Source organism: Mycteria americana, chromosome 8 (genome assembly GCF_035582795.1).
Source record: "Mycteria americana isolate JAX WOST 10 ecotype Jacksonville Zoo and Gardens chromosome 8, USCA_MyAme_1.0, whole genome shotgun sequence".
In the NCBI taxonomy this organism is placed as follows: Eukaryota; Metazoa; Chordata; class Aves; order Ciconiiformes; family Ciconiidae; genus Mycteria; species Mycteria americana.
The window spans coordinates 1,370,905-1,398,589 of NC_134372.1; positions in this window are offsets into that span (position 1 = coordinate 1,370,905).

Genomic DNA, 27,685 nt, shown 5'->3' on the forward strand with positions numbered 1-27,685 from the left:
CTGCTGCGCTCGGCACCCAGCAATCGCGCATAAATCCGAATTCGTAGACAGAGTGCCTCTTTAAAAACAATTTTAGTAAGCAGAACAAGGCCCGCTTAGTCTTCATTGTCATAGAGTGCATTTCCTGAAGAGGCTGCGGAAAGGTCGCTGTGCAGTTTGGTGAATTAACTCACATGCTCTTTCTGCATACCTGAGGCTGGGGAATCTGAACTCATCCCACGGAAAACTGACTGCAAATCGATCAGCTCAGATAGATGTAAAGAGCTCGCTGGGGAGACGCAGGCAGGCAACTCCATCCTGAACTACTTAGGGTATGACAACGGCAGCCTGCGTTTCCACTAATTCAGCTGTCTCCAGGGCATTCGTGGTAAGCGGGTCCAGGAAAGACCTTTTATAATATCGCGGCTGCACAAATGACTGCTGGAGGAGGCACGGCACGAGGTGACTGCTAACTGCGTGCCGTAGGCACATCGGTTCGCTGCTGTCCAGCCACGCGTGCCAACTTACAAAAACACTGAGTGAGGCTGTCGACGCCTTGCAGAAAACCAGGACTGTGTGTCAGTTCTCCAGCCTAAAATGTCTTTCCTTACACGATTCCCAAAAGAATGAGCATTTTCTTAATAAAAAAAATAACGGGAAGTAGCAGCTCCCGTTGGCTCCACCACTCATCTCAGAAGGGGCTGATTTCAGCAGTGGGTTGTGTGGTCACCCACGCTCTGTGTTCTCTGAAACTGTCAATACAGTTTCCATGTCTTAGGTGAGATGTTTTGTTACTGTGCCTGCTCTACCCCTCTACCCCTCAGCCGGTGCTAAGCAAAGCCCTGCTGTCATTCCCATTTGGGCTGGCTCTACACACCATTTATGACCGAAGTGTGTTGCCCACATCACGCTGCCTTTTTTTGTTTGTTACCAGAAGAGCTTTCTATTAAGAAATCAATGACCTGAGTTTATGAATACTGTGTGACATATGACAGGGAAGATACTCTGCTGCAAAGTCAGAACTGGGATGCAGTCTTGGCCTGCTGAGTGCAGTTCTGAGGATGCATGGGTTTTTCTGCCTTCTTCCTTTCTTCCGTCTCTCTCATAACCGTCTTGCTATGAAGAAGGTGAGAACTGATATTAAAAAATACTCTGCAACTGGGTTTATTAATCAAGACCTTGTTTTATGGTTCAGAGCAGTTGTGTCCTTCCAGTTTGACCCAAGATTTAGACACACGTGGGTTAACTCACGGAAGCGGACAGTGCAGTTGATGAGGGCTGGTGGTTCTGCACGAGCTCCTCAGATGCACTGGGAAGTGGTCTTGGGAGAGCCATGAAATTTCTCTTTATTTCTAGCACTCGTAAAATAGGCTCGTATCTGAATTCTCAGAGGAGCAAAGTTAAAGTTCATTTGGGTTGACTGATGCTCTGCAGTCCTTTGGCGAAAGGCTGCGAGAGCGAAAAGCTGCTGTTAGAAGTGGGACATGGGTCTGCAGGGCCAGGGCTTGGGGTGGCTCCGTGGGGCTTCTCGAGGGCGCGCTGGGGAGGTGGAGGTCTCTGGGGGTGAGGGCTGGGGCTGCCGGGTCCCCTCCAGCGTCGCGGGCGGAGCGGTGCAGAGGAGGACCGCCTGCCTGCCCTCAGCGGTTCCGTTACCTCTCACTGACGTTTCTGCCCAGGGCAAAGAAATTTAAATTATTTTTATCCTCCCCTCTCTTTCAACGTGGGATGAACTGACTGCTCTCTAGGCTGAAGATCAAAAATAGATCCCTAGTTCCCAGTAACAAGGGTCAATAAAAAAAGGGTTGAATTTATTTGAAGTTCAGTTAAGTAATATTTCCACACAATACTGTTAAACTTCTGGTGATCGTGCAAAAATAGGAGGAGTCTGGATTTGTGCCAACATGTTATTTTTGGGTATTAGGGGGTTTATAAGCACAGCAGTAGCTGGTACAGCGGGGACGTGCTGTCCAACGGGCAGCATTTAACACTCTGCTCCGTCGGCCTGGCCGTGTCCCGCTCCCTCCATCGCCCCTGCGCCACCGCCCCAACACAAAACCTAGAAATGAAGGCGGCGGCCGCGGGGTGTGTTGTGTGCCTGAGGGACGCGACGCGTGGCATGGAAGGAAATGCAAGAAATAGCTGTGGAGTTGTCCCGAGTCTCCAACAACCTCATGGAAAGAACAATTCGATGTTGCAAATGTCCTGCTGTTTGGTAAAACAACCAAACAACTCCCAATAAGCGCGTTAACATCATCCAACAGCAAATAGCTACTCGAGATCTGGCGTTAATGAATTTCTTCTTCTGGTGACAGCTCTCCCCCTGCGTGCAGAGCGTCACTGCTGATGGAGAGGCTGCAGACGTGAACGAAGGCATCTTCAGCTGCTGAAAACCACCAAATGCTACCTGACAAGGAGTGTCATTTTTTGATGACTTGCCCAATGGATTGTTTTATATTGACTTCTCGGCAGAAAAAAACCCCGCAACAAACCATAGTGAAATTCAGGGAGTCTGCCCTTTTTGAGTGATTTTCTGGCCACACTGAAGTGAACAGTATTGACTTGCAAGAGGGATTTTGTTTTGTTTTGGTTTTATTGACTTCCAGGTGGAGGTTTACGATGAGGACTGAAATTGCCCTTTGGAGAACCCAGGTCTGACAGCCAGCCCTCCTCACCCGAGGAACATGCCGGCTGCTGTATACCCAGGCAGGCTCGCTCACCCCAAGACAATCCTAAACTGGCCCAGATTTCTCTCAAGAGATTGATGATTTTGGTGACCTGTGATCATCAACCAGACGAGGTGATTCTGCGCTCCAGGGAATCTGCTTCTGTTTCTTTCCTCGCTCCCTCCCCAGCTATCCTCAAATTATTTTAAGCGGTGAGAGGAGAACTGTATCAAGACTCTGGAGTTGCATTGGCAGCAGAAGGAGCAGCAGAAGGAAAAGTTTTGATTTTTATTCTCTGTAAATATGCGGATGTCTGTATGTGCTTTCTCCCTGCTCCTAGCTATGCCTTCAGGAGGGCGAAAGGTTTAAGTTGATCCCATTAGCGCAATGTATGTAGATATAAACCCTTTCCACGCTGGGTGTTGAGTGATAAGGAAGAAAATGTTACGGCAGGTCACTGGATCGCTAGGCAATATGGGCATGGGTCTTAGTGAAATAACACGGGAAAAATAGTTCTTCACTTTCATCTTCTGCACGTAACTGAGGAACATTTTCTGTGTCCCTTTTCCCCTGATTTTGGCAGGGTCTCCGGCAGGATGAGGCAGATGCTGGTGACGGGGAGGTGCCTCTCCCTGTTAGGAAAACTGAGGGCTCATCTTGTTACCATCGGTGCATAGCTAATTAGTAGGGCTGAGGCACTGCAGGAAAAGATATTCAAGCCTGAGTGTCTGGAAGCGGGAAGGGTTTTAGCAAGATACTTTTTTAAAAGACTGCGTTCACTGAAAACTTGCCTGAGAACCCCAGAGAACGACTTGGTGTGAAAGCTTTTGCCTCAAAGTCCTCTTTAAACGCTGGGAAAGCACTCAAACTGGCTCTGCCATCTTTCAAAAGTTCTTCAGAAGGGCCATCAAAGTTTATAGCTCTGCTATTTCATGGTCGTCTTGTCCTTTGCTCTTTAGTTTGTCCCTGGCTCCTGGCATCACACACAGACAGTCCCAGCTAATGTTTTGCTCCAAAGACAGTGTTTCAGTTCCTATACAGAGATTTAAAATATTCTACATATTTTCTGTTTCCTGATGACTATCATAATTATTATCACTAGAGTTTGTAGATGGCTTGGGTAGACCATAGGCAGTATATGGAAAAGAAGCCATCTTCTCTTTTACTTTATGCTTTTCAAAGGAATACTTTTTAATAGCTTCTTAGTTTTTCTCGCTGCCTTTTTTTTTTTTTTTTTTTTTTGCTAATCTACCTTGGAATATGGAAGGCTGCTTTGGGGTGAAAGAGCATAAAGGTGTCTTGTTGCAGACTTCAGACAAACTCTGCCATGAGTAAATCCATATCTAATTCACATAAAATTGGGTTGGCTGGCGTGCTTTTGATGTTCTTGAATTACTGCACAAAAAATGCTCAACAGAGATTATCTATTAAGATTTTCAGTTCAGTCAGGCATTTCTTTAAACAAACAAAAATGTTTCATCTTCAGTGAGCCCTAGCTAATAGCAGTTATCTCTTCCTTCTGATATAAAATGGATTGATTGGTGTCTGTCTTGTCAATAACATTCAGATCACCTTCAGCTTTCCGGTAAAGCGGTTGTCCTCAGGTGTTCCCAAATACTGGTGGGGAAGGTGGCTTGGCTTTTACCAGGTTCGCCACCTCTCGTGGAGCCCAGGACACACAGATTCAGCAGATGGGGCTGTAAAAGTCACTGAATTAATTTTTTACTTTGCAGCAGACAGGTGTGGAGGTGCTGCTGGAGAGGACCTCTTCATGGGGCGAGATGATGGCACTGCGCAGGTATTTGCATTCTGACCTCTTTTGCCTATCATTTTATTGAAGTAAAGAGGAAGAAGAGAGTGGGATTGTTTTTCTTTTTCTGTATTTTGAAGGGAGAATTGAGACAATGTAGTATTTTGATAATTTTTCTGGTGTGTTGTGTGGACCGTGAGGTTCCTGCTCCACTGGCTGCTCCTGGTCCTACTGTCTTTGCCACTGATAATGCTGGGGAGGAGTCCAGTGAAAGCACACGTGGGACTGGGAATCCCTTGATTTTGTGAGTCTTTATGCCCATGTTTCATATATAACCTCCGCTACTGGGCATGGTCTCCTACGTTAAGTATCTCCCTAACTTGGTGTACACCAGCACAAAGCTGTGCTGAGCCCTGGGTGTCTCTGACCATCGGGGAGCTTCAGCAGTGCCTCCGTGCCTCTGGGACCTGCGCGTGCAGAAAGGAGATGCTCCGTACTGCGAACGACAGATGAAGCTGGCAGGAATTTCGGTTCCCAGCTCCTCGGTCCGGTCGGCCAGCCCACTGGCTTGTACTCGTATGAAAGCACGAGCTGTGTGTGACCGTGCTGGCTGGGGGCCTCTGAAACGCGGGTCTGCAGCTCCGGCGACAGGGTGGCGAACCGCTCCCTGCGCAGCCGACCTCGGCGGGGCTGCGCAGGAGATGTCCCCGCGGAGCTGGCCCCGGCCCCACCAGAGTGCCCTGCCCCTGCGGGCGCTGGGGTGGCTTGTTTTCCACCCGACTGCGCTGCTCTTGCTCTACGACATGGTCCCTTGCCTCTGAGCTTGAATTATTGCCTACATGCATGGGTAGAGCCTTTGGAAAAATACTAAGCGTGTAATTAAGAGAGTCAGTATATTTTACGGGGATAGTGACTAAAGGAAACAGCTTTTCACTTTAGTAATTGTGAGCGCCTGTCAAAGGAGATTTGTGGCAAAGGGAGGTCAGTTGGGAAGAGAGCTGCTGCTGGAGAAATGCTGGCTTCCTTCTCGAAGGGATATAATTGTGTTCATCAGAATTGTAACTTTTTACAGATGCTACGCATACGGATGGGCTTGGCTCTCTCGGGGCACGCGCTGCCTGCACTGCAATCTGAGACCAAAGCCCCTGAAACCAAACCCCCCAGACTTCCCGAAGAGAGGCGCAGTGTCAGCAGGTCACGCGGAGCCAGAGGTTTTGATTCCAGCTCTTACGCTTTGTGTGGGAACAACTCTCCGCCGCTCGGGCAGAGACGCCGGTGGGCTGAAGGAAGGCAGGATTTACCGCTGCGCTAAGAGGCTGAGGCGCGGCGCTTGGTCCGCCCGGGTATCCGCAACGGGAGAGGGAGTAAGTGGGGAAGTCGGATCATCTTTGGTGTGGTCTCAGTTAAGTTCATGGCTGACGGTGAACAGCAACACGTGCAGAAAGTCCACCACCATTCACTGCTCCTCTCCTCGTATAAAGGGCTCCATCATTAGACGGTCTTGCTTCAGTGCCTGCGTTCCTGTTGCTGCGGGTGTTTTTCCCTAAAATGCCCCGAGGTGTATTCAGTAAGGCTGATTTTGGTGATGTTTTCATAGGGGACTGTTGCACCAAAGGATGGTTGGAGAGCAGAGCGCCTGGTATCTGCTAGCTGCTCTCAGTAGCCTGTTGTGGTTTAAGATCTTCTGGAACATCTCCTGGGTCTTAAGTTGGATTTGCAGTGTCTTGCAGTATTTTTCTCTCCTTCCACGTACATTAACAACAAGTGCTGTATAGCCATAAGGCCTTTGTATTTGTCTTCAAACAAACAAGCAAACAAATTAGCTAATTTAGCAACGAAAGAGGTGAAGAAACTTTTAGGCCTTCTTGTGAAAGCCATGCGTAAGCAAGAAGCGGTGATCAGTTTAAACCAGAAAAGCGTTTTGAGCTGATTTGCTGACATCTATCTGCAATGGCAATGGTAGATACATAGATAAATAAAGACAGAGTAAAATAAAGGTTTTACTGAAATATTTGGGTTGTTATGCTCTGCAAATACTTAAAGAAGTGGCATATTAATGTATCTTACTTGTTTTCCAGTAAGTCATTAGTCGCTTAAGTGAAGTTGCTCATGCCAGTTTTCCCTTTCATTAAATATTCATGTTTACTAATGGAAATTGTCTTGACAAATTGGTCAAACTGAGCAACTTATGAATTTATGCCGTAGACTAAAAAAAGTTGTTCTGGAACTCCCAGTGAGCTGAAGTAATGCTTAAAATCATTAACACTCCATTGATTTTATAATTAAAAAATCCCTAGAATAAATAGAGCATCCTTTTAAAAGTAGCATAGCTGTTTATCTTAATGCTTAGTATTAATATTCATATTTTTTTCCCTGAAAATATCCATGAACTTCTAAAGATGCCTTTTATTGCCAAGCCTTAGGATTCACTCCCTCCCCAGCAGCTTTAACTGCTGGCCGTTACAGTCGTTATCTTCAAGGGCCACTTCATTTTTTTTTTTTTAAATTTTTTTTTAATGTCACCCACCCAAGCGCCAAGGAAATGCAGTTAATTTCGGTGGCAGACGGGGTACCCGCGGGCGGTCGATACAGCCGTGCCTATCCCGGAGAACTTACCTGGTGCTGCAGGAAGGAGACGGGAAGATCCCCGAGCAGGTGGGGGCCGACCCGCGGCGAGGAGCTGCAGCCGCAGCGCTGGCTCGGGACCCGCTGGTTTCGTGGCAGGGTGAGATTGGGAAAGGGAAGGGGTAAAACCGTGCGCTCGCACTGCTGTGCCTTGTCACTGCATGAGGGGACGGGGAACGGGGCGAAGAGAGGCCGGGAGGGGACCCGACAAGCCAAACGGCTTGGGAGGGGGACCGGCGCAGAGCCCGTGCGCGATGGGCAATGGGGCCGCGGGAAAATGAAGGATCCTGCCCTAAAGAAGCCCAGACTGGCCGTTAATGACTATTGGGTGACAGCAGAAAGTCTGCCTGGGGACTTGGGTGTCTCTGGGAGCCCCTGGGTGTGGATGTGCACGTATTCCATGGGGAATAATTACGTTGGAAAACCAACTGCCTGAGCTCAGTCAAAATTAACACCGCCCGAGGCAACAATAACAAGTATTAATTAATGGATCTCTATCTCCTCTAAGCATGCTTATGTGGCAAAAGGCTTATGATAAAGTCAAATGGGGGTAATTTTTCATGGAGACTAATTTAGCCCATTAACCAATAACTAATAGCCCATAACTAGTTTCATGGAGACTAATATTTCAATTCTCTGCCCCAAAGCACGGCTGCTAGACTGTCTCAAGGAAAGAGAAGATCTTTTTAACATAGACACCGCTTTTTTTTTTTCTTTTTTTCTTTTTTCTTTTTAGCCTACACTCATTTTGGGAATAACGATGCTGTTACTTAAAACAAAATAAGTAACAGAAAATGAAGTCATCCGTACACAGATTTCAGAAGATTTCACGCCTTACAGTTTTCTGCATGTGCGAATGCCCAGGACGCTTCCAGCTCTGCCCCGTGCACCTTTCCCGTCTGGAAGGCCAGGACGTCCTGCTCCGCGAGGCTCCCGGGAGAAGGGGAGGGCGAGCGGGCGAGCGACGCGGGCGGTTCCTGCCGGGCGCTGGGGAGGGCGGCGGGAGCTGCCGGCTCAGCTTCGGCCAGCAGCAGCTGCTGGCACTCCCGTATCGAGCCCTGACTCACAAATTATTTATTTTCCGGTCGTCTGGAGCAGATACGCTGCTGCGCTTGTTAGCCTTGCCCTGTGCCCCCTCCACAGCTCAGACCCGGGAGCACACGAAAAGCGGATGGTGAAGTACAAATAGCGGGAGGACAGAATGTGTTTAACTCACCAACTTCTTATTTCTTGGGATAATGAGAGCCTTCTGTTGCCTCAATATCAATCTATTTTCTCTTCTAATTAGTTTTCATCTGCCTATAAAATATATTCTGGCGGCGGGCGCTTAGAGCAGCAGCGAGGCCCCGCTCGCAGAAGGCTGTAACCGACCGCCACAGAAGCGTTTGGATGGGCCGTTGGCTTTTAGGAGTCCAGGACCTGCTGGCCAATATTACACACACGAGAGCTGGCTGCACCGGCTGGAACGAGATGACGCGTAACTCCAGCCTACCGGACAGGAAAGCGCTATTTTTAGGATCGTTAGCTATCGCAAATGGAAGCAGAAGTGTCCGATTTAAAAACCGAACGACACAGCGGAGCGTTACCCCTGCCCCCGAAAAGAGCTCTTTAGCGGTGATTGCTGCCGAGCCGCGCGCGCAGCTCTGTGAAGCGGTACGTGCCGCTTGCGGGCTGCGCGCCGTGCCTCACGGACCGCTCCCCCCGCCCGGAGCCCGCGCGAGCGTCAGCAGGCGTCGCGCGTGGTTCTGCCGCCGCAAAATGAGATCAGCGAACGGGTGGGAGCCAAGAATCCGGACTCTGCGTGGCACTTGGCAGTTCGCTGTGAGCGATCGGCAACTTGCGAACGACAGCTCAAGAGTTTCACGGGTTAGCACAAGCGGCAGGCGCTTTCCTGCAGCGCTAACGGCCGACTGCACGTCCACGTGCCACAACTGCCCGTACGGCCACCAGAGTAACAGTTCAAATGGGCAGGAAACTGTTTTTGAAAAAAGTTACTTTGATTCTATATAACATGTGATTAGAGGACAAAGCATTTAGCAGTAAAGTTGGGTGAATATTGCTTAACATGTATTCACAGTTATTTGATCAAATCGAAAACATAAATTTGTTTTACTAGCCTGTCATCTTTTTGGTTTTTTTTTTTCCACGTGAATTATATTTTCTTTCAAATGGTTGGGAGCACAGCATGAGCTTTTGTAACATCACTACTTTACTCCTTTTACTTGTAAAAGCTCCGCTCCTCCGGTCCTGGAATAGGAATACTCTGAGGTGGTATTTTGAGTGGCCACACGCCACAGATAAGTTGCAGTTAAGGTGAATTGGCTGTGGACAACTCGCCTGAGAAGGAATCTCATGAAATGTGCACTGAAAAGAATTAGCCACACGCACCCATAGCAATCAGATTCTATTACTGGGTAATTAAAAAAGGAAAAGGGGTTAAAATTAGTTGAATAAATGGTTCACTGAATAATCTGCGTATGATCTAATTGCCTCAGTGATCTTTTCTAATACACTGTGCAGAATTCACAGGATAATACGTTAGAAATAAAAAGATGGTTGGATAGTGATTAAAATATCCGTTTCACTGCTTCCATTGTGCTTTGTGGCCACGGGCTGGCACCGAGGGCGGGGAGGGAAGAGGCGGCAGAGCCGGGGCTGCGGCCGCACCCGGGCTCCGTCCCCAGGCAGGGCTCCCGGAGCCATATACGATATATAGCTTACATTTTGCCTAATACCTGCGTAATACTGAAACAAGGCTGTTTTCTATCCTATCTTCGTGTAGTACACATACGTGTTCCCTATAGATTTAGGGAAAGTGCTGAAAAAGTGTTCCTAAGAATAGCAATTTGTGTGTTTTGCGTGCAGCAGGAGTAGGGAGTAGGACTCAAGGCAGGGCTGGAAGAAGCGCAGGGCACGTTGCTCTCGCCCCACACGGTGATGCCTGGTGTTGAGGATGGCCCTGAAAATGCAGATGTCTGTCTTGCAGGTCGGCGCCACAAAAAGTACTCCTTAGACCGGACAAAACGGAACAACAGCGGCTCCTTTTCCTGCGGTCATGGATGTTTTATCTCATTAAGTTTAAAGGAGCACGGGTGCATTCAGACAGGAGAGGTACAGGGAGCGCCGTGTCCCTGTCACCCCAACAGCTCGCCGAGGAGGAGGTTTTCAGCAAGAGACTGCTGGGGTTGCAGGTTTGCTCCCCGAAACTGTTCTGAGCCCGCAGCTAACGGGCAGTTACGCGTGAGAGGCTTCTGTAGTGCAACGTGTCTGGAGAAAAACTAACCAGCAGGTGAGGTAGGGAGGTAACACCCGTTTGGTTTATAATCTCTTTTATATTTTTAGCAGATAATTTCTGGATGCCATAAGGGATGTTAATTTGCTAGTCTAGGATGTAGAATGGAATTAATATTCTTAATTAATAGATTTAATTTGAAGCTTTGATGTTCTAGGATAATCAGCTATGTCCTGGTGTAAACGAGCATAACTACTTTTAAATAGTTTTACAATGTTTTGATTTGAAAATGTTTTGGCTACAATAAAGGATTTTATTTCCGTAATCCCTATCACCTGCAGAAAAGTTACACTGGGGCTGGATTTGCAAGCCTGGCCAATGATGACTTTAATTAACGTTCTGTTGATCTCAGTAGGATGCCTGTCATTACTCTGAGCAATAGCCTGCGCCTGGCTGTTTTGAAAAGCCTGCCTAGCTCCTTCTGCGGGATAAAGCAGGACAGCCACGCGTTTGTCCGGCGTGCCACGCTTGGGAATAAGCGCGCTCAGAAAAGGTGGGACTGGGCACTTCCACGGGTCAGGAGGGGCTGGCGGGGCTGGAACCTAGCAACTCTCGGAATCGGTACAGAGAGCGTTAACAATCCACCCCAAAAGCCTGAAATAAAGGGGCTAGCTTTTCTGCTGAGGTTCCTTCCCTGCGCACTGCTGTGCGCCGGTGCCCCTCGGAGAGCGCGAGCTCCCGGGTTTTCAGCCTCGTGGGCTGCGGTTGACTGATGGCACCGGTTCTGCCACGGGGAGGAAATGGAGAGTCAGAGTATGCACGCGGTCTCTGTTAAACAAATAACATCGCTTGAAAAACCAAGCAAATGGTTTGGGATGATTTGTTCAGAGGCCTTGGTTGTGGCCGAGTCCCCTCTCCACCAGGCAGGTATTGCCACCAGTCCGCCGACGTACGGGATGTTGTTCTAGCAAACCACTCCAGGTTTAATACCGTCTGGAACGCGATTGACGTCCCTAGCTTTGATTTCTCATGAGCGTGCAGATTAGCTCCTATATTTCTTTATTATTTTGAATAATGGGGAGGGGTAAAAATTGTAAAATATGCTACTCAATGAAAAATGTGAGTTTTACGGGGAAAAACTTCCGCAAATGTTCACTCTATTTCGAAATTATTTTTTTAATCTATTTTTCTTTTACATCTGAGATCTCCAGGAACTTGTCAGCGGCGCGGTTCTCTGAGGACGAGCATAGTCTGAACGGCTGTTTTAAAGGGTATTCATAGAAACGCATGTATTCATAGAAACAGAACTTCAATCTGAACACGCAAGCAGCTACGGTGGGGGTTGTCCTTCCTGCAGCTACCCGGCTGAACCCGGGCCTTGCTGCTTATTTTATCAATTGCAAATAAGCCAATTGCAAATAAGGTAATGTGGAATTCACCATCTACAGTATGGAAAAAACTGTTTAGAGAGGCTTCTTTTTAGTTAACCATCATCAAGTAGGTAATGAACAACCTGTATCTGCAGAGAGGAGTTAGTTATCCTACTGCAGAGAAGTACTTAAAATACCCGTAAAGATTTTTTTTCTTTTATTTCCTCTAATGATTTGAGAGACTTCTCCATCTAGATTTGTTGACGAAGATGTAACGGAGGCTCACAACTTCTCCGAAGCTGTTGGCTCTGGCTATGCAATGCATGTGGGAAGATTTCCAAGACAAAAATGTCAAAATTAAGCACAGTATTAAGCTTTCATTTCTGATACCTTATAACTGGATTCATCAGGATTTAGTCTTTTTGATCAAGTCAGGAAGCTCAAGATCCCACAAGACTCAATACGATCCTACTAACCGAATGCTTATCAGTGTCTTATTTCTACCCATCATGCATAATCCCATGATTGGTCTTTGCTTCTGTCTTTCTATAGCTTTTGTCTATATTTAGAGAAAGTACTTTGCTAAGCTTAGTTTAACTAGAAAAATTATTAAATAAAATTTGTTCTGGATAGAAATGTGTCCTGGTTCAAAATCCAAGAAGATTTTATCCAGATATTCTCCTCTTGGCTGACTTTTTCCTGTCAAAAGGAAGAAATCTTTCCAGGGAAGAGACTGGATAATCAAAGCAGAGATTCCAGACCTTGGAGGAGCCCCTGGTAGGAAGCCGATGAGGTTAAAGCAGGTGGCTACTTAAAGCTAGGTGATGTGACCAAGTTAGGATGCTAATTGTCTTGGCTCTCCTGTCGCTCTTCTGTAACTTAGGCTGATTTAGATTTCCTAAATGAGGCATCTGCTCCCTCTCTACTGACCCTGTACAGACCCTAATGATATCAACCTCCTACTTCAAGCAATTAAGGGTAAAATCCTGACCCTGACGATGCGGAGTTTTGCCATTTGTATTATTTAAAGCAAGGAGCTGGAGATGTGCAGGATTGGTGGAGAATAAATTGAGGTGATTCAGGGATGATTATGGTGGGGGTTTTTTACCTACTAAAAATCACCTTACGGAGGGCTGTATTAACTCTTCCACAAAGTCCCGCTGGGCTGGTGGCCGGGAAGGGGCTGGGGGCCAGGCTCTGCCGGCACAGCGGCAGGCCAGCAGTGAGGCTTCCACGGACACGGAGATTGGTGGGCTTGCCCGCACCATTTTGAACAGCGTCCCCACAAATGTCACTTTTATTGCTTCACTCTAAGCCTGAGCTCTTTTATAAGTTCTTTTATAGTTTTGCCTCGTAAACAAAACTTGGTCTGAGCTCGGTGTGGCTGCGGCCGTGGTTCGTGAGTGGGTGCAGAGCAGCCTGCCCGCGCGTTCAGCTGGCCGTATCTGAGCAAACTCTAATTCGGAAGCTATATAGGGGCACCACGCTAGATCCATCTCATACTCTGACTCGCAGTAGACTGTTATTTTGTATGAAATGGCATGAATTGCATTCTCAGCTGATTAGCGTGGTATGATTTCTGGACTAGAGCAAGCACAAATAGCTGCTGTTTGGCTCTGTAGCATCGTTGCTCTAGCTGCCCCTGGAGACTCAAACTCCCTTTCGCGGGTGATTAAGGAAGGCGTTGAGGCAGGGAGGTAGGTAAAGAAAGGTCAAACAGCCTATGAAAGTCAAGACTGAGCAAGCAACACCCATGATCAACCCAAACGCAGGGAAAAAAACCTGAGGAGGGTAGGCGGTTTTGTCCAAATCCCAGCTCTCCTAGGAGATGAGAGGCGTTTCAGAGATGGCTAACGACTTGGTTCGCATTGCTTGGCTAAAATAACTTTCCCTGCCAGTCGCCAGCTGCTCCCGGCTTGTCCGTGGCTCCGTGATAACGACCATGCATTCAGCCAGAACAGCCCACAGCGCCGCTCGCCACCGCCTCCCCTCCTGGAGGTGTTTGGCTTCTTCAGTCTGAACTGAAATATGATTATCCAACAGCTCACATCACGCTTCGTTGATTACTTTTCCCTGATGACTGGAAAAGTTAATCTATTTCAACAGCGACATGATCAACGTTTAGCTTTAAATCTTAAAAAAGAAAAAAAAAAAAAAGAAAGAGAGTACAGGATAAGGAACGGGAAATTTCTCCCCAGATGAAGCCACTAAATGTCAAAGTTATGTAAGAACTTTATCTGAAGTAAATCAAGAGGAAAATGATATCAAATTTCTCAAATGCCATTTGCTTTAAATTCAGTCAGTGCTTACTGTCATCCAAAGCTAATAATTCTAGGCATCCCAGGCACTCGAAAGATGTTGGTTTGTTATTAAATAGAGCTAGTTATTAGTCTGGAAAGGATGGGCTGGAGTTTAATAAGCCCTGCTTAGCCACTGGGCGCCCCATCCAAGTCAGTGCAATACTGTGCGATTCAGGATCTAGACATTAATGTCACAGCCTGAAGTACAGGTATGGGATATAAATAATCTATTTAGCCTTAAAATTTTGGAAATTGTCACTCAAATCTAGCTTCAATTTATTGTTTTTAGTGGCAAAAGTGGGACAAGATGCTGTATCCAATTTTTGCTGAATCTTCCCTTAGTAACGTGCCTGTTTCTGCCCCGGCACAGTTTTGCGTGTGTGTACTGACGCGCACGTCCGATACTCTCGCAGTACATTTAGATTTTAATCTTCTTGAAACTGCAGAATGCAAATAAATGTAAAAAATAACACCACATCTGAATGCTGCTTTGAGTGTGACTCACAAAAGTGACAACCTCTTGCTGCAAGTTCTCTCTTTCAGATTATTGTATGGTCCTTGGGACGGAAAGAGGCGTTTGTCTGGGGAGTTGCGTGTAACTCTGTTGGCTGATTTCCTGTGATTTAGGGATTTCCCCTAGCTCTGTTACTAGCTTTTAAGAGTCTTAATTTAGCAGTTTACTTGCAGCACGAGTCCTCAGTGTGCCAGAATGTGTCCTTAAATATGCATATATGCTGAGGAAAATAGTGTTTTTACATGTGTTTGGAAACCGTAAGTGATGAGTTGGGGAAGCAGGTTAAGGCTGTGGCTGGAGGGGGGCCGGGGCCGCGGTACCCTCTCTGGGGCTCAGCCCAGCGTCCCCGTGGGCTCGGGCCACCCAACGCGCCTGCGGATCCTCCTCCAGGCTGCGCTGATCTGGGTGTCGGTGTCGCTGGGGGAGCCCGATGGGACAGCGGGGCTTGCTCCTCGACAGTAGGATGCGTCAGAGTATTATACGAATGGTGAAAATTAACTTTTTACCTTGACTGATAATTAAAATATTCTGAGAATTTTCCCACCTGAAGAACTTTTTTTTTACTTTATTGATCTGCTTGATTTTGCCCTGAGCCTGGCTATATATTTCACATTTGGTGAAACAGGCGTTCTATATATCTATACAAATATAACAGATATTCTGTATTCTTCCCAGATAGCATTAGAGGAAGAATTAGATACAGGAGATTAGCACCATATCCCCTGTGTTAGATTCTCCTTGGTTTTTATTTTGTATTGCTTTGTTTAATTTCATTTTGGGTTTTTTTTTCTTTTAAGATGATAAGACAATCTTTTCTTTCCTAACAGTAGTTATATTTAACAGTAGTTATATTTTGACTAATATAGTTGCCAAAAACCCCTCGGTAGTTGCTTGAGTCTGGACTACGTACGTAGCACTGCTCACAACACACTACTCGGGAAAAGGTCAGTTACAACACAGTACTTGTGTGCTCCAGAAAGCAGAAGGATTTTTTTTTAAAAGCAAGCGCGCTGGCAAATGCGTATGGCCAAGAGCAACGCGCTTTTCTCGCCCTCCCCAGCAGCGGCCAGAGAGATCGCCTGGATGGAACAAACAGCGTTACATCAGACATCAGCTTGCACTACTAACGGACTAAAATCTTCCTTTTGCTGTCACTGCTGTAGGTTTTTGTGGTGTTAGTGTGGGCCCTCAACTCCAGCGTGCACCACTAGCCTCTGCGGCCACAGCAGCCTCCTCTTCCTCCTCTCTCATCCTCCTCCTCCCTCTCCATCGCGCTGGGGGACGCAGGTTTGCACTAACACGGGGGTAACTCAAATAACCATGGGCAGCTGGCAGTGTGGTGACTGAGGATTTACATACTTACAGCATTTGCCAAATAAGCAGTGCTGTTCATCATAAAGCATTATCGAAATTTGTAGCAGAAATGCTCCTCGCCGCAGGGAATTTGCTTTATGGTTTGAGAAGAGCGGCACGTATTTCAGTGCCTGTAGTAACGGCTGTCTCTTCCCTGTGCTTAAAGATCATTATCCAGTGCTCTTTCATTCAGCATAACTTTTATGTCTAGCAAATTAAATTCCTGGGCAAAATAATTTCATGTAAATGCTTCTGGGCTACTATTCACAAGGGGCCAATTTTGTAGCCATTTGTTGGCATTTGAAATGTCAAATTTATTGCACTGTAACGTATACAACATATAGTCCAAAAATAGAACGTGAAAGCTCCAATCAAGTCTGTAGATGTAAATTTTGAAGACAACTGGACAACAGAGAGGAAAAATAAATTATCTAAGTTAAGCCAAGTGGGTACTTTATTTCAAATGTACTTTGTGCCCCCCAAACGTCGCTGGGTTCCTGGCTGCGTGTGCTGCAGTCCCAGAGCCTCGGGCTCTACCCTGAGCAAGGGTTTTCCCGGAGGTGTTTTTCAGCTGGAAACCTGCCCCTGCATCCAGTTAAACAGGTTTGGTGTTCCCCTTACCTGCCCGCCTGGAGATGCAGCGGGAAACTCGCTGGCGGCAGTCTGATGTCGAACTGGTTGTTGCTGTTGATAGTCTGATGAATGATTTTATTTAATGAGTGATATATTTACCACTTAGCGTAAGGAACACAACTTGAAATAATGCTATTATAACCACCGTTTAGAAAACCTAGGTCTTACAGTTTAAAGTTTCATGGGTACACACTCTGTTTTCCAGGTATTTGGATCAGTATTTTGAACTTCTGCTTCAAGAAGTTGTGAGGGTGTGCTTCCCCCGCCCCCGCCCTTTATCTCCTGCAGCCCTGCTTAGGTGATAATCACCAGTGGTGATTGTAATGGATGCATCTGGTCACCATCGGCTCCAAGTGGATTCAGGAGACGGATAAAAACACAATAGCCTAAGGGTTGGGCTATTAGCCCAACAATAGCCCGTCTTGGGCTATGGTGTTGTGCCTGGGGCTATCGTGTTGTGCACCCACCCGAGAAACTAAAACCTGTGGTCGGCGTGCAAATAAGCCTACGGGTCACTCATCTCGCCCCCGCAGACAGCGAGCAGCCCAGGGCCCTGGGAGCTCTCCTGCACGGCCGCGGGCTGCAGGCCGGCACCTCCCCGGAGCGGGGACGCCTCTCCGGGTTGCTCCTGGAGGTGGAGGGATTCCCCGCCGCAACAGATCCTGGGTAAGTGACCAACAGCGTGCGAAACTGTGAAACCGTAGCTAGGTGATGTAAAGGACTGATTGCGCACATACAGTCCTTTAGACATAAACCGCTGACCCAGTCTGGGACTAGGACTGGATCCAGCCGCACCCGGACTCCTCTCTGAGAAGGAGTTTAGAAAGCAAGGGGGGGTCCTTTCCGAACCTCATGGCTCAACGGGAGGGTCTCCCGGACAGTTTTGTCTGACCCCGTCCTCTACGCAGTAAATAATCAAGTGTACCTCGCCATCGAACCTTGTTAAACCACTGTCGCGTTGAACTTTGTTAACTCCCTATTCTGTATCAATAACCTATATTTTTCCTTCTCTCTAACGAGTGAAGTGCACGCTCACTCCATCCGCGACAGAAATGCAGTCAATAGCTTTCACTCGGGTGAAAACCATTTAGCCACTGCTGTTCTTGTCCCTGTGCTGTGCATCCAGAAAAGGCTAATTTCTGCCTAATTTGGATTTTATTTAAACTATTCCACCCTGCTCTATGGCAAGCAAAGCTTGAGAGATATACGGGGAGCTGGCAAAAGTTACTTGTCAGCATTACCACTGTATAATGTCGTGCAGGGTGTATTATGCTGGTGTTGGTACACAGGTATAAATAGACATAGCGTGATAATACTGCGTGGCATCGGTCGTTTTACCTGCGTTAATACGTAGATTTACCGGGCGATTACCTGCCCCGTGACCTGCAGAACCAGGCAGCACTGGGACCCTCCAGCAGCGTTTTGCTCCTGGGCACGGCCGGCTGCGGCTGTCGCAGTCCCCTGAGGCTTTTGTCGAGTTTCCCGAGGACGCTCGGCGGCCTCTCGCTCCTGCGAAGTTCTGGGTGGACACTGCGTGCTGGGCTGCCCGCCTGCCGCCGCGGTGACGGAGTTACCCTCTGGGTTTAGCAGCTCTTCCCGCAGCCGGGATGTGCAGGAGCTTCAGTGGCAGCTGGTACGCGGGACGGCCGGGGACCGAGGGCCTCGGCGTCCCCTGGCCCGCCGCGCCGCGGGCCCTGCCTTTGGCCCTGCTGCGGGGCATCTGCCCGCCTGCCCGCCCGAGAGGCTCTCAGCGGCTGCGCTGCAGGCCGGCTGCTCATCCGCTCCTGCCCGGGCGGGGGATTTGCCTTTTGTAAATTCAGATTAAAGAGCTGTGTATATGCTTGCACATCAAGCCTCTCACTGATGCTATCTCCCCGTAAAGTTTTTGTTCACACGGACACCCACGCACTCTTGCTTTCTCTCACGGCGCTCTTGGAAAAACAATCGATATAAAACCCTGTCGTCTCCTCGTACAACAGATGACTAATGAGTTGTAATTGCTCCCCAACCCTACAGGAAGCTAACTTCATGAGGAGTTAAGGATTATCTAGCTGTATGTCCCTGGGAGGTTATTATTCTGGGAAATTAATTTAATTAGTTCAGACCTATTGGAAATATAGAAGGAGAGCTGAAGATTGGCAGGGCAGAGACAGAGCAATATGCTTTTAAAGAATTGTAAAAACTCTGACTGAAAGGGCTAATTTTATGTTAACAAAATCGTTCCTTTCTCCTTTGGGGCTTTATTGGTGTGAAAATAAAATTCTGTGTTGAGGTTTCTTAAGGCAAACAGCTTTATTCTCCTCTCCTCCCAAACAAGGTGCGTGCACGTGGAGATGCAGGCGACTTGCGTGCTGCCTGCTGGGATGTGCCTGCTGGGATGTGCCTGCTGGGATGTGCCTGCTGGGATGTGCCTGCTGGGATGTGCCTGCTGGGATGCGCACCCTGCTCCCGCGGGACCCGTCTCCAGCAGAGGCCCAGGGCAGACGCAGAGCGGAGAAACAAGGCAGATCTCTCTGACTCTGACCTTCCCCCAGATACTCACCCACCTCAGACTGGTTTCAGCTCTTGAAACGTGCAGAGCAAGGCAAATCCTCTGTATTTAGTGTCTCTTAATGGATTTCCCCTCTGTTGTATTTGTCCAGTCTCCTTTACTTTTTATCAATATAAAATCTAACTGTGCTTTTAGATGGCTGTATTGGAATAAAGCAATTTGTCGCGGTGTTAGATAATGAGCTTAGTGTCTAAATGAGTACGGTTTCTCATCCAGGCAGGAGCATCGTTACTCCCCCAGCGTGTGCTTAGCTAGCAAGTCTTGATGATAGAGAAATTTTACAAATATTTGTTCAATTTGCTTCCGCCTTGAAAACTGCACCATCGGTGGCCTTTTGGCTGTGGGCTGTGCGGTCCTGTGAGGTTTCGTGCGGGAGGGTGTCTCGCTGTCTGCTGCTGGAAGTGACCACGGCCTGCCAGAAGTGGCAACGGCCGCAGAAATTGCTGGTGTAGGAGACCCTTTCCCTACGGCAGCTGCACCCCCGTTCCTATTGTATGCATTGGAATGTACCCCATTCCTCTGTCTGCAGAACAGGATGTATTTTCTGCTCTTGGATGGAAAAGCAATCGCTCAGCAAAACACTTAAGTGTAAATGCTGACACTTAAGTGCTTTGCTGACCAGGGCTGTATCAGTCATGCCTAAACTCATCTGCAAGCAAACACGTAGGCGCTTTGTGAGCGAGGCCATCAGCGCAGCGCTCTGAGCCGGTAGCAGCAGCCCAGGCAGACGCTGCTCCATCGCTCCCTGGGTGAAGCGATGGGGTTTGGGCTTAGACGGGAGCGGAGCGAAACAAAGCAGCGCCCGGCACGCTGGGCTGCCGCGAGCTCCCTGGGCTGCCAGCTCAAATCCCCCCAAGACGTGCAGCAACCAAGCGGCGATGTCTGCTTGGTGGCCACGGGATGGTGGGTGTTAGTCCTGCGTGTGTGTCCACACCACAGAAATCCCACCCCGGCACCTGGTATCGCGGGCACCGCCGCAGAGCTCCCTAGAGCTGCGGGGTGCCTCGGCGTGGCGGCTGCGGCGTGGCGGCTGCGGCGTGGTGGCAGGGGGGGTGGCGCGGTCACTCCGCTCTCCGGGATGCCCGTTGCCTGTTTGCGAGTCCTGTCCCTGTGTAGCTGAGTATCTGTTCAAAAGAAATGGGAGAAGAAATGTAAACTTTGTTCTGAAAAGGCAGAAGTGTTTCGGGACAGAAGCTGAGGACGGGGCCACCACGGCAGCTGCCCAGCTCACCCTCCCGCAGCTGCTCCTGCTGCTGCTTACTGAAACGTGCTTTAGTACCAAGTGGGCAGCGGTGCGGCAAGTGAGCCCCGTTCCGCTCGCTGTGGGTTTTATGCTGGCTTCGTGGGGCTGACAGCAGGCTGTACCGCGGCTCGCTTGCATTCAGAGGAGGAGGAGGAGGGCAGAGGAAGCCCCGTAGCGGAGTGGCTCTGGGGGCTGGGACGATCTGTGTGCACTGGGCACCTGCTCCACAGGAAAACAGCACCTTTCTTTGGAAAAAAGATGGCTGATATTTACTATTTTCTCATTCCGTTTTCTTTCTTACAGTGTGTGGGGCGGCTGAGCACCCGGGAGCAGTCTGCCTGGGATACACGGGTTACATCGTGTTTGATAAGGATGAAATTTAATAGTGTTTGCTGTGAAGCATCCCATAAGAAAGCATGCTACGTTTTTGTTGGTACAAATCCCAGCGCAGTGGTGTCTGTTAGGAATGAAGCTTGTCCTGTGTGCAGTTGGGGAGGGAGATAACCACTGCGTGGCTCGGCGAGCCCTGGAAGCAAACGGTTCATCTCGGGTGTCGTTACTGGTGCTTCTCAATCTATTGCCAATGCTAAGGTGCCTCCCATCTGAGATAGCGATGGGTGCAGAACGTGTCTTTCCAGGGTCACGGAAGATGCAATTTGGAGTAGTTTTACACACACAGAAGAATGTTTTGCCTTGCTAATGAAGGAGTGCAGTGCTTTTGCTCATCCGTGAGCAGTGTTGGGAAAATAGTGAAAAATGTTATTCGTAATTATTTTTAAAGCATATGTATCTGTGACATAGCGTATGTTCCCGAAGAAAAACGCTCAACAAAACATTAAAAAATGCTGCTGCTGGTGAATTCCCCATCAACATCGATCAGTGAAAAATCTGCTCTCTGATGGAAGTGGTGGTGATGGGTTTCCACTTTCCGTGGGGACTTCCCCTGCCCTGAGGAAATGCTCGCCCCCTGACAAATGGTATCGCTTTGCCAAAATATTTCTACTTGTGGCACAGCGTTTTTCATTTGGGCTGAAGCTAAGGCCAGCATTGTTGCATGGTGTGCCCGGGCTGAGCGGTAAGCCGGGCTCTCCGTCCTGCCCCTGCCCGGCCCTGGCCCCGGGCTCTGCCCTGCGCACCCCCCAGAAGCTGAGCGGGGCTGTGGGGGCCAGTCCCCACCCCGCTCCCACGGGACCCTCGGCCCAGCCCGGTGCTGACCCCGGCCTCGGCACGCGCTGCCCGCTGGAAGCGATTTACCTTCAAGGGGTGCAAAAGGAGAGGATGGAAGCGGGATGCCTTCGTGGCGTCCCACCGGGAAAGGCTGGTCGATGGAACCAGCTCGGTTTTATCCTTTGTGGAGGGCAACTTCCATTTTCATCCCCTTTCAGCTACGAGGAGGAGAACTTGTGCAAATGCAGACTGGGGATGGCCGGGGTGCTCAGGTCCCGTGCTCTGAGTGCTAACTGTGCCAAGAAAAGAACAAGTGTTGGGGTTGTTTATGTTTCTGGTAGGAGATTCGTGCAGCGCGCTCGGGAGGGGTTTATCTCCGTGAGGGGGAGATAGGCCCTGAAATGGATTTTCATGCTCAGAGCTTCCAAACACGAGCACTGTGCGGCTTTCTGTTTGTTTTGCAAATCCTTATCATCCCACAGTTATTGCTTGTGAAGTGGAGCAAAAAATGAAACCCACCGAGGGCTGGGTGGCAGGACTCCGGTTTCTCTCCTGGCTTAGCCGTTTTGTTGTTCTGGAAGGACACACACACGCGTGTAACAAAAGCCTCCAAAGCAGGTATCTACATGTCGTAATTAGTTTACAAGTTTAGCCTTCTAGGAGCTAAGCATATTGCATTTCTGCTCTGAGCTGTTTACAGATAGCTTGTTTCTTGGGGTCTTCAAAATTATTCCATGCCTCAGTATTTTATTTATTTGGTAACAGAATAATGATTTGTTTTGACTTATTTGAGACAGAAGATTAAAAAGCCAGCAGTCTATAACTTTTAAATGTCATAACAAAGCTCACCTGTTCAAATTGAAGTAGGGGGTGGGAGGCAGAGGGGAGGGTTGCTGCGTGAGGGAATTTAGCTTGCTATCGAACACACCTAATCTAATCGCTGTCAAAGAGCTCCGGCTGCTGTAGGCAGGTCTGCAAGTTTAAGCGTAAAAGGAAGTTCCTAATTTATGTTGACAAAGCAGGCAGTGAGCTGCGGGGTGCTGCAAGCTGGTCCTGCTGCCTCTTGCAGACCCCGGGCCGGCTCTGCGGGCCGGTGCTGCCGCGGCTCTGGCAGCGCCTGGCCGGGCTCGCGCAGAGCTGCCGAACCGCGGCACCCGCGGAACCCCGGCCTTCGTCCGGCCGCGGCGCGGTTTGGCTTCGCCTCCGCTCACGCCGCGGCTCTTGGGCTGCCTCTGAGGATGCGGACACCTAAATAAGAGAGGCACGAACTGTTCCCCTTTCCTCTCTTTTTGTGCATTTGCGGGTGACAACAGGAGAGGCTGGAGAAGAGCGTTTGCAGCACCTGGATGGGGTTTGCTGGTAGAGAGCCCCGCTCTGGAAACCGAACCCTGAAGATCATATAAAAGTGGAAATAGGAAAACACCCGTTCAAAGTGAACATTTGTTCTGGAAGGTTTTTGGTTTTGGTTTTTCCCAGAATGTATACTTCCTCCAGCTTGTTTCTTAGGTGTGTTGGGTAGATTTCTTTTTGTGGGTAACTGAATCAAAACAATACAATTTTGCAAGCAGTTTAGGTTCCATCATAGTGTCATTCTTGTATGGAAATCTGCTGGAATGTTTTCTTCCCAGCTCTGTTTATTGCATCCTGCCCCATTGCGCAGGCTTACGCCTGCTCAGAGTGGCTGTGTCCTTCCTTCAGCCTGCTAATGCCCTCCTCCGTGGCCACGAGGAAAGACAGCGTTACCAGGTCAAATTATTCAAATACTCTGTATCGGGCTTTCAAAATTAGGACGTTCATATATGTACACTTCATGGATGTTTTGAAAAGAATGCGTTTAGGAAGGGAGAGAAGAGGGTTGTCTGCTCCTTCAGCTAACACGGCTGCATCCTTCATTAGGCAAAGAAAGAGGCTGAGGGTCAGGTGCAATTCCAAAGCGCTGGCATTTAGGACTGAGAAGAAAACACCAAATATTAGCAGGAGAGCTCTCCCAGCTCTGGTGATTCCGAGTTGAAGACTGGCTAGGCGTGTATTTTCGGGAGGCTGTGGCTAGCGCCGGGGCGGGAAGGCGGTGCAGAGGAGCCCTTTGGCTGTGACCCCTCGTGCCGCTGGCGGCCGTGGCACCGGGCAGGGCCGGGGCGCGGGTCCCGCCGGTCACGGCTCTCGGCGAGGAGCTGGTGGGACATGCGGGGCTCTGCCTCCTGCAGCACTCGGAGCCTGTCTGCCGGGCTCTGCTGCTGCTGCAATTAAAAACACCAACCGCTATGTGCGTAGTAATAACAAATGATTACGATTACGTGGAAATGCAAGAAAATTTCTTGTAAGTAAACCTTGTGCAACGTTTCTCAATAGAAGGGCTCTTTGGCAGGACAAGAGGGATTTCTGATTTTGCCAATAAAGGTTACGTTTGTCTAACAAAGACAAAAAAGACACTCTGTTTATAAAGTGACTTAAAGCATCCATGGAGTACATATAAATGGGCTTGAAAGTAGGTCAGCGTGGCTTTTCACATAGCGCAATTGTGATGCATTTGTATGTGAATTCAATTACAGAACTGTAAAAGCGTACAGGGAAAGCTACGTGGTACGCAGGTTCTTTGGCATGATCTCTCTTGCTTTAATCTGTCAAAGCTGGTGAGTCTGGGGAGAGCTTAATTAAAGTCAGTGAAAGTAATCCTGGAAAACGCAAGCCCGTGGAGCGCCTGGATCTGCTCCTCATATTCTGGCCTGCTAGCCTGCCTCCTTCTCGCCATATGCTTTCCTCCGTTTCCCTTGCCTGATTCCCAGAGAGGACAACAGAATCAAAGGATTAATTAACTCTTGGATACCTCTCTGTGTGCAGATTAAGCTGAGCCTGGGCTCTCTGGGTGGCTGCGGGCTGCCCGCGGACGCACGCCGTGGAGCGCAGCGCGGGAAGGCGCTGGGCTGGGGAGCTCGCGGGGAGCTCGCTGCAGGCACGGGCCGGCCAGGGGCTCCGCAGGGCTGCGCGACCCTCCTTGCAGGGAGACCTGGCCGGGGTGGCTGGTGTACGGAGGGGGCACCCACGGCGGCTCCGGCCGCTGCGCTGTTGATTCCCCAGGACACGTGCTAGCAGCCCTCCGACCTGTTGGACGAAGGCTCTGCCCACCAGAACGCTGTCCTGTAACACCTGGCAAGCAGCGGGCTGCAGCCAGTCCCATTCCTTGTTAAAGTCCTTTTCCAGTGCCAAGTCAATTATTATTCACTAATTGATTATTGCAGTTATGGGCAGCAAGACTGAATGAAGAACATCCACAGCCCTGCGCTCTCTGGCTTCGGTGGCTGCCCAACGCCCCAGCCTTGCTCGCTGGTTTTGGAGACAGTGCTCGGCCCGGGTACCGGTCAGGCCGAAGGCAGACGCGGAGGGTATGGCTGAGCCCTCCCCGGGGGAGCTCTGCGTGTCCCCAGCCTTTTGGGTGTCTGACTTACCTTGCTGTTTCCAAAGCCGCGCTGCAGAGGCTTGGGCTGGTGCTCGTGCTCTCGGTGGGGAGAGCGTCCCGCTCAAAGGCTGCAGCCGCGAACGCTCGCTCAAGTGAGCAAAGCACCCGGCCGGGCTTCCCCGAGGCATCGGGCAGAAGCCGAGGCTGGCGGCTTTGGCAGCGCACGCCGCCGGTTTCTGATCTGTAACGTTCTGTATGTCCGGATTGTTGCTAGAAGTCCTTGAGCAAGACGAGTGCTGTAAGACGGGGTTTGAAGTCGGAGGAGAAGCTGTTTAATGAGCGAACGGCAAAGGGCAGGGGAATGCTGATACTGAGGGCAGGGAGCTGGGAATGGCAGCACGGCGGCAAGCGGGAGCTCGTGCTCAGAAGGTTTTTCTTTCGCTCAGAAATGAAAAAGATTATAGGTGTGCGGTGATAAAAGACTGAGAAGAAGTGGGGCTTCTCCAGCAGCAGCGCTGGTCGCACAAAGTGCCTTAGACACAAAAGCCGCAGCATCTTTCCTCTCCCCCTGCCCCTTCTCCCCTTCCCTCTGCCAACACCAGCCAGCAAATGATCCTGTTCTTTCCTATTACTGGTTATTGAGTGTTTGGGTAAGATGGAGTCAAATTATTTGCATGTTCAAAGAGAGAAGATAAAACTAGACTGCAGCATATTTTACAGCTTTTATAAAATTTTGATGCATGTTGTTGGAATAGATGGAAAGCCACCACCAGAGCTTGAGGGCAGAGCTCTTCTCTGAGAACCTTGCTGCTGAATTAATGCAGGCAAATAGTTAGTAGAAAGCAAGAAAGTGCAGTTAAAGTTGGAAAAATAAATGTTTTATTTTTGTATTTGGACTGCCAAGTAAGAGAGGCACCTGATTAAAAAATTCTGATTTTGGTGCAGCCCTAAGGTTGTACATTTAGCATTTATAACTCAGATTTGGACAGTTTCTCATTAGAAACTGGGAGGACAGGGTATCAGGAAAACGGGAAGAGCAGGACAGGGAAGCAAAACAAACATAGTTCAAACAGTATGGGATTTTGAGTGTTCGTGTGGATTTTTAAGCTTAAGCTTTAAATGTGTTTTTCACAGTACAGGATTTTTCTATGGGACTGACACCTTCTTAGTCTTGTTGTCAGCTGTCAGACGTAATTATTTTATCCGTCCGTCTGCTCCAGAGGTTTCTTTGTGCACCAGGATAGGATGGCTGTTCCTACGCAGGAGCACATTTGCACTTTCAGCCCAGTTACTTATGAACTGGGGTTTACTTAAGTGAAGAAACCCAGGCATCGATAAAACAAACAAATATCCCCATTTCCTTTGCCTTAAGCACCCTAAAAAACGCCAGGCAAGGACTACGGTTTCGCCTCGCCCCCTCTGCCCCAGCAGCAGAGCGCTTCTGTTGCTGCTGCCCAGGCCCGCGTCTGCGGGGCTCGTCCTGCCGCCGCCCGCGTAGCGGAAAGCCGCTGCTGGCCGCCAGCGCGGGGCCTTTGCGGGGGGCACAGGGGCTCGCCGAAGGGGTGAACCACGCGGAGGGCAGCGGTGTCCTGCAGGGTCAGCCCGCAGCTCTCTGCGGTCCATCTGCGCTTTGGTGCGGTCCAAAGGTGATGTGCCAAATGTTTATCCGCTGCTGAGTGTTAAAAGCTTCTGAATGAGCGAGTCTGGCTTCTTTTATGGATTCAGCATTAATCTGTCAGTATTATTTACATATCTGTGTGATGTGACATGGCTTTGAGTCTAGCGTGACTCCTTTCATTAAAAGCCTACAATTACCTCCAGATCACCTTTTTTTCCCCTCTCATTTTATTCATGACTTTGACATTTCTGGTTGACGTGCTCCTACCTTCACTCGGGTTTTGGGGAAGCAAATTTTGGTGCCTCTGTATAATGATTGCTTCATATTAGTATTCGACATAAATGCACTGGATTGCAGCTGGATAGTTAAGGTAATATCACGTAAGAACTGTTTGACACATTGCCAACCTTGCAGGCGTTCTGTGCTTCAGAGCTGATCTCCTGCCTTTAAAAGCTTCACTTCAGGAACACTTTTTTCAAGGTTGTGGTCTGTAATACTAATTTGTGTTTTGACAGGCAGGTGCCAGCCAGATTCTTGGGTCTAGGGAGCTCACGGAGTCCCACGTTCTCTGGACCTATAAACTTCTGTGGCCTGAACGGGTCCCTGAGCTCTCTCTCACAGTGCCTCTTTCTCCAGCACATCACAGAGCAATTTTTTGCGCCTAATAAGATATCTATGTTCAATATTCAGTGTATCTGAATATCATCATACTTAACCCACTGTAGGCACCGTGAAGAATACAATCATACTATTTTGCAGCTTTACTACAAATTATTTAGAACATCACACCTAGAAATAAACAGGCATTAATATAACTGATGTGAGTGTATTGTCATTGTGCACGCACTTACTCATGCACAACCCATACACGCTCGGTTGCTTGGTTGTACATACAAATTGACTGTATGATTATGTGTGCGTACAAATTTGTGACAGCTACAACATGCTTGTTTCAGGAAAGAAGAACTGGAAATTAAATGCTTGAGAAAGTATGCAAATGCCTGAAAAACAGCAGGAGCTCAAAATGCTTTGTAGTCTGAACACAGCTGAGGAGCTCCTGTGTGCTTTCTCTTACACAGGCACATACACAAGCCACCTAATCGGCTCTGCAAGAATTGTTAAGATAAATATCTCCTGGTTGCGTTTTTGGTTCTAAACTAACAATCTCACCATTTGCATAATCTAAATTCTCCATTGCCTTAGCAGGAATGTGACTGCTACCACGTGAGGTTAGTGTGAATTGCTGAGGATCTGCCACATTGCATTATGCATTTTTTTTTTTGTTGTTTTAAT